The 7239-nt window shown below is 35.8% G+C and overlaps 1 long non-coding RNA gene across 1 annotated transcript; it reads left to right on the plus strand.

The window, feature by feature from the left end:
* The first annotated feature begins 5030 nt into the window (after positions 1–5030).
* Positions 5031–6746, plus strand: LOC133443851 (uncharacterized). The gene is made up of 5 exons (XR_009782694.1): positions 5031–5082; positions 5211–5244; positions 5332–5358; positions 5616–5820; positions 5913–6746. It is a non-coding gene; the product is annotated as an uncharacterized LOC133443851 (long non-coding RNA).
* Positions 6747–7239: the final 493 nt, after the last annotated feature.

Consider the following 7239-nt stretch of genomic DNA (forward strand, 5'->3'; position numbering starts at 1 on the left):
GGCACAAAGCGTCGCTCCGAGCAGAAGAGCCGGCTCCGTACACTATTAAAGCATGTCCCATGCGAGCGAGCGTCAGCAACAAAATCAATTCCATTGCTTTATTTTTTTTGTATTGGACTGTCCTAACTGGCCGCGAGTTTAACAGTTTCAGTGTGGACAGAGAGCGTCCGATGTCACGCAGCTCGACGCGATAGTCGGACGCTCGCATGCAGTTATGACACTGTTTAAACGACTCCCTGCGATCTTAAAGCCTGAATTACGGTTCTGCGTTAAATCGACGCGTACCCTACGCCGTAGGCTCTGTGTTGGTGTAACGCGGAACCATAAATCAGCCTTTAGTTACCTGAAGGGGGGAACGGGTCACCTCGTCTTCACACTAACAGTTATTTACTCTGATTCCTCATCATTTCATTTCTTATGTTACAAGACAAATTAATCATGTTAACTGTGAAGAAATCACAACACTGAATGTTCACAAATGGCAACTTTATTGTTGAAAAAAAACAACATTTGTACACATTATATACACCACTTATATATACCATACACTGTTTATATACACCAAGTTGTATATAAATAACATTTATGCACTATTGCTGGCTCAAGGAAGGACCGTGTGTCTTCTGAAGGTGTCGTTGAACAGCTTCACGTGCATTGCTTGGAAGATCTGAAACCATAGACAGAAAAAAATGTATTACTAATAGAGGTCCGGTGTTACCTAACGGGTAACACCGGAGTAACACCGGAGGTCCGGTGAGTGGCTCCGGTGTAACACCGGAGCCACTCACCGGAGCTACAGTGTTACCCGTAGACAAATATAAATAACGTAAAAAATTAACATCACTTACCGCTGACTCGTGTGCAGTTGCCGGGTCCGTACTGTTGGTGGTACTGATCCTTTTATGAGGGTAAGTGTTGATGCAAAACCTAATTTTTAATGTGCCTTGTTGTTGAAACAGCCACATGATACCCCGCTTCGAAACAATGGCGGAAGCTCCGGCCGGCGGAGTTAGTTGTGGGCGTGGTTTCACGCAGCTGAGGCCGACCTATGGAAATCGGGAGCAGAATCTGAACGGCTCGTAGAAGCCACATCACACAGCAGAATTTGGTTGCTTTCCTCCTTCTCTGAGTTGGCAGGCTGAGGGGAGACCAATATGTTAAAGCAAGAAAAAACTTGTTTTTCATAATAGGTCCCCTTTAAGAGAACAAATGAATGATACTTGCTATACAACAATTACACAAAGCATTAACATTATTTTGCTAAATAAATAGCAAATGTTTGTTTGAGAGAAGAGCATGGCCTCACGGCAGTAGCTCAATTTTAAATAACTTATAAAGGAGACAATGCTATACTTTTGGAAAATGCAGGTCGAATTAAAGTAAAATCTATCTATCTTCGTCTTGTAAAATAACTTGTACAAGGCTGAAATAAAGACTATTCTATTCTATTCTATTTTATTCTATTCTGTCATGCTGCACCCAGATGGAACATTTTCCAACATGAACTAAAGATGCCTCATCTCATAACATTTTGCTTAATTTTAGGTGAAGAGAAACGTGATCCAACCAGTAGATTCACATTCCAACTCTCACTTGACTGGAACTATGATCATGTGAGTTGTTTTTCAAAAAATAATAAATCATGTTTGAGACAGGTTGTAAATCCAGCATGACTTCATTGTATAAGTGGGCTTAAATAATATTGTTAGTGTTTATTTCATATTATATAAACAATAAAAAAAAATATGCAAATGTATTGTAACTTTAGCTTGTATAGTTACAATATTATATTATAAAGCACTGACTGAAATATTTATCTTTCATATGCAGTGAAATTTGTCAGTTTTCATGAAACTATTCGATTCTGGTTAAGCATCACTGATATGCATCCATGTTTACATAATACGAGCACTGAAATATGTATTTTATGCATTCATTTTGTTTTTTATAATCTTCCGTTAATTTGCATGGACAAAAAATATTTTTGTGAAGTGGATTCAGTGCAATCAAGAAATTCTGAATTTCTTCAGTGACATAGATATTGTGTTCTTTTTTTCCTTTTTTTCTTTTTTTCTTCCTTTTTCCTTTCCTTTTTAATCTCGACATTTCAACTTTTTTCTCAAAATTTGTACTTTTTTCTCGACATTTCGACTTTTTTCTCGACATTTCAACTTTTTTCTCAAGATTGTACTTCAACATTAATCTCGACATTTCGCCTTTTTTCTCGAAATTTTAGCTTTTTTCTCGACATTTCAACTTTTTTCTCAACATTTTGACTTTTTTCTCTAAATTTTGACTTTTTTCTCGACATTTCGACTTTTTTCTTGACATTTCGACTTTTTTCTCAAGATTGCATGTCAACATTAATCGTGACATTTCAACTTTTTTCCTCAAAATTTTAGCTTTTTTCTCAACATTTCGACTTTTTTCTCGACATTTCGACTTTTTTCTTGATATTTCGACTTTTTTCTCAAGATTGCACGTCAACATTAATCGTGACATTTCGACATTTTTTCAAAATTTTGACTTTTTTCTCAACATTTCGACTTTTTTCTCGAAGTGCATAATTAAAAAAAAAATCTTACCCCAGTTATAACTAACATAGATACATGCAGCATGTGTTTGCTTTCATTCTAAGGCTAATACAAGACTTTTCATTTTTTGCGGCTCCGGACATATTTGTTTTTTGTTTTTTTTTGGTCCAATATGGCTCTTTCAACATTTTGGGTTGCCGACCCCTGCTCTAGATGGAACATTTTCCAACATGAACTACAGATGCCTCATCTCATAACATGAAACATTTAGCCTATTTATAAGTGAAGAGAAACGTGGTCCAAAGCGTGAGCCATTCTGTTAACCAGTAGATTCACATTCCAACTCTCACTTACAGTCAAGAACTGTAGGTATTTACTGGAACTATGATCATGTGAGTTGCTGTAATGAGGTTAGGTTGTTTTTCAAAAAATAATAAATCATGTTTGAGACAGGTTGTAAATCCAGCATGACTTGTATAGTTACAATATTATATTATAAAGCACTGACTGAAATATTTTTCTTTCATATGCAGTGAAATTTGTCAGTTTTCATGAAACTATTTGATTCTGGTTAAGCATCACTGATATGCATCCATGTTTACATATTACGAGCACTGAAATATGTATTTTATGCATTCATTTTGTTTTTTATAATCTTCCGTTAACTTGCATGGACAAAAAATATTTTTGTGAAGTGGATTCAGTGCAGTCAATAAATTCCGAATTTCTTCAGTGACGTAGATATTGTGATATATTGTGGATGAAATGTCTTGCAATGTATAGATTATTGTAGAATCGCTTTATCAAGATATTATCATTATCATTGGCAAAATATTGCGATAGTATTGTGAGGTAACTGGTGATATCCAGCCCTAGTACGTATCTCCAAAGATCCATAAGGAAGCCTTGTGTTTGTGTGATGTACTCGAGTTTGAAATTAAATGGGACAAAACAATATTTAGTCATGCTGGACCCTCTAGATCAGGGGTCGGCAACCCGCGGCTCCAGAGCCGCATGTGGCTCTTTAGCGCCGCCCTAGTGGCTCCCTGGAGATTTTCAAAAATGTTTGACCGTTTTTTTCCTTTTTTTCTTCTTTTTTTCCTTTTTTCTTCATTTTTTTCTCTTTTTTTTCCTTTTTCCTTTCCTTTTTAATCTCAACATTTCGACTTTTTTCTCGAAATTTTGACTTTTTTCTCGACATTTCGACTTTTTTCTCGAGATTGTACTTCAACATTAATCTCGACATTTCAACTTTTTTCTCGAAATTTTGACTTTTTTCTTGACATCTCGACTTTTTTCATGAAATTTTGACTATTTCCTCAACATTTTGACCTTTTTTCTCAACATTTCGACTTTTTTCTCTAAATTTAGACTTTTTTCTCTATATTTAAAATTTTTTCTTGACATTTCGACTTTTTCTCAACATTTCAACTTTTTTCTTGACATTTCAACTTTTTTCTCAAGATTGTACTTCAACATTAATCGTGACATTTTGACTTTTTTCTCGAAATTTTGCCTTTTTTCTCAACATTTCGACTTTTTTCTCAACATTTAGACTTTTTTCTCGAAGTGCATAATGAAAAAAAAATCTTCCCCCAGTTATAACTAACATAGATACATGCAGCATGTGTTTGCCTTCATTCTAAGGCTAATACAAGACTTTTCATTTTTTGCGGCTCCGGACATATTTGTTTTTTGTTTTTTTTTTGTCCAATATGGCTCTTTCAACATTTTGGGTTGCCGACCCCTGCTCTAGATGGAACATTTTCCAACATGAACTACAGATGCCTCATCTCATAACATGAAACATTTAGCCTATTTATAAGTGAAGAGAAACGTGGTCCAAAGCGTGAGCCATTCTGTTAACCAGTATATTCACATTCCACTCTCACTTAGAGTCGTGAACTGTAGGTAGTGACTGGAACTATGATAATGTGTGTTGGTGAAATAAAGTTATGTTCTCTGTGAGGTGGCCGGACATTCCTTTGGAGAAAGAGGTAGAAGTTTTGCCCCTTGGGAGGGACTCAGAGTTGAGACAATGCTCCTCCCAAATGAGAGGACCTGTTGAGGTGATTCAGGCACCTGGAAAAAAACCCAACCGATTGAAAAAATCTTTTCTGAAGGAAACTTAAGATAACATTTTAGAGCTTTAATAGGCAAATTTTGTGAAGAGGAAATACATTCCACGTTGTGAAAAAGAACCTCAATAGGTTTTAATACCAGTAATGGGTGTCAGACATAAAAATCTTATCTGTAATCTTTGTTTGTTTTTTTTAACCCCTGGAATGAATGACTGTACAAAAAAAAGAACAAAATGTTACATAATTGCACCTTTATGCAAATCAGGAGAAGTAGGTGGGGCGTTGTTATTATAAAAAGCCAGAGGTTCAAGCTAACTCATTGTTCTCCTGGCAGCTCCAGTTGGTGAGTCCCTTTGAAAACGTATTATTCTTTTAAACTTCCTTTTCACGATTTTAATTTCTTCCTTCTTAAACAGTTACAGAAGAAACTTGAGACACTTTCCTAGTCTGCAGTCATGATCAAACTGGTAATATAAAGTTCTGGTGTTTTTTCATTTCAATTTCAGACAGAAATATCAGAATTCTGAAATATTTGCAGAAACATAGCTGTAAAGCATGGCATATTCTGTCATTAAATTCTATTTTTTTTCCATAGCTGAGTCTTGCTGTTGTAGCAGTGCTGGTTTTTGGTAGGTTCATTTCTGTAACTCAGTTTCAAAAACGTATCTTCTGACATACGCAAACATTGAAACACATTTTTCTGATGATTTTTACAGATTCAGTCGAATCAACTAAGAAATATGGTGAGACCCTTTTACTTTATATGACATTAGTCACGCAGAAGGTGCAGTTGGTGTGACAGAACTTTCCTGAAACGTGTCAGTAAATTAAGACTTTTACACTTCCTGTGACAGGTATAAAACTAATATTCCTGTCAGTCTTTTACAATCCAAGTTAAACCATTCAGTGTTTAATTTTGTACATAAAGGTAAACTTGTTTTTTTTTTTAACATCATGCCACCCTCATGTACAAGCAGATCACACTTTGTATTTCCTTTAGTGCCACGCCCACGGCCTTGGCTGCCGCGAATGTGCTGGACTAACTGGTACGATCGAGACAATCCTAGCGGAACAGGTGACTGGGAGATCTTGACAAGCCTGAGAAAAGAAAACCCAAAAGAAATATGCTCATATCCTCGGAGAATCCAAGCCGTTACCACTGACACACAGACTCCAGCCCATGCAACTGGCGAGAGATTTCATATGTAAGTGTTTGGAGAAAACTTTTTTTTTAATTATCTACTCTCTCCAGTCATTGTGTTTCTTTTTTTAAATATTGTTCAATTTCATTCTTCAGCTACAGTCCAAGGGGGGGACTTGTTTGCCGGAATCAGGACCAGCGATCTCGCTTCTGCAGGGACTACAAAGTTCGCTTTCTTTGCCCCTGTATTCGCCCTTTCCCTATCGACATGCTTGAGCATGTCCGAGATATTAAAAAAGTATAATTTGAATATGAAACAGACAATTTATTTCTTTTTTCTTTTTTTTATCTGCCTTGTAAAACTAATTTAGACAAACAAAGCTGGAAATTATATGTGTATAATTGAGTCTGCACATGGTTTTTACTCATACATACAATTAGAATTTTATACATTTTAATATCTCATAGTGATGAGAAACATTGTTTTCCTAAGTATAACTGGTTATTGTAAAACATAGTTGTTCTTAATAAATACACTAAACTAGTTTAAAAGGCTCCTAAACTTTTACAAAGTAGTACCTGTTAACCCCCCCTTAACAGCTTGTAATGCTGGTTTTGATCTTTGATATTACTCTTCACAGGCTAGGTTTGAGTTTTGCCTTGTTTTGGTCTTGATTGTTGTTTTGTTTTTTTGCGGTCTGGACAAATGAAGCTCTTTCATGTTGAGCAGCAAGTCGAGCTCCAGCGTCACAGTGAACCACTTTCTACAACCCCAGATCCCTGAAAGTGAGACAGCTGAAAAGAATCCAACCATCTTTGATCAGACATGTTGTTTCCAGACTAAATGTGCTCTTGGGAGAGAGATTTATTGTGTTTTTGTTTGTTTTTCTATTATTCTTATTTTGTTCTTCTAGGATCATGAAATCGACTTTGTTTGACTAATGTGAGGAAACAAATAAACCTACAAATAAACTTTTAACTACAACCAAATCCAGTTTGGTCATTAAGTTTATATCCACATAAATTACTATTTATTTTTTCATTTTTTAAATGTTGTGTGTACACGGATGCCTCCCGGTCTGGAAAAAATAGTCAATTTTACAAGACTTTATTGGCATGTGTTCATTGTAAAGAAATAATGTGGTGGGCTCCAACAGATGTTACTCATTTCAGACTTGTAGGTTCCAGCAGGAGCGGGACATCAGACTCACATGCTTCTGTGTCCCCTGGTTGGTACTCTATATTGTCTTCCTCCTCAGAAACCTGCTTTTCCATCCCACTATGCTGCAATAAATCCACTGCCTCATCTTTAGAGAAAAATATGATCAAAGCCTGACTTAGCTTTAGTTTATTTTGCAGGATGGAGGCAACATTTTAGGAAATGTAGAATAAGCAAAGATTGTTTTACTGAAAAAGTAAACGCTTTAAGAGAACAAATGAATGATACTTGCTAATTACAACAATTACACAAAGCATTGACATT

Source organism: Cololabis saira, chromosome 5, assembly GCF_033807715.1.
Source record: "Cololabis saira isolate AMF1-May2022 chromosome 5, fColSai1.1, whole genome shotgun sequence".
Lineage (NCBI taxonomy): Eukaryota > Metazoa > Chordata > Actinopteri > Beloniformes > Belonidae > Cololabis > Cololabis saira.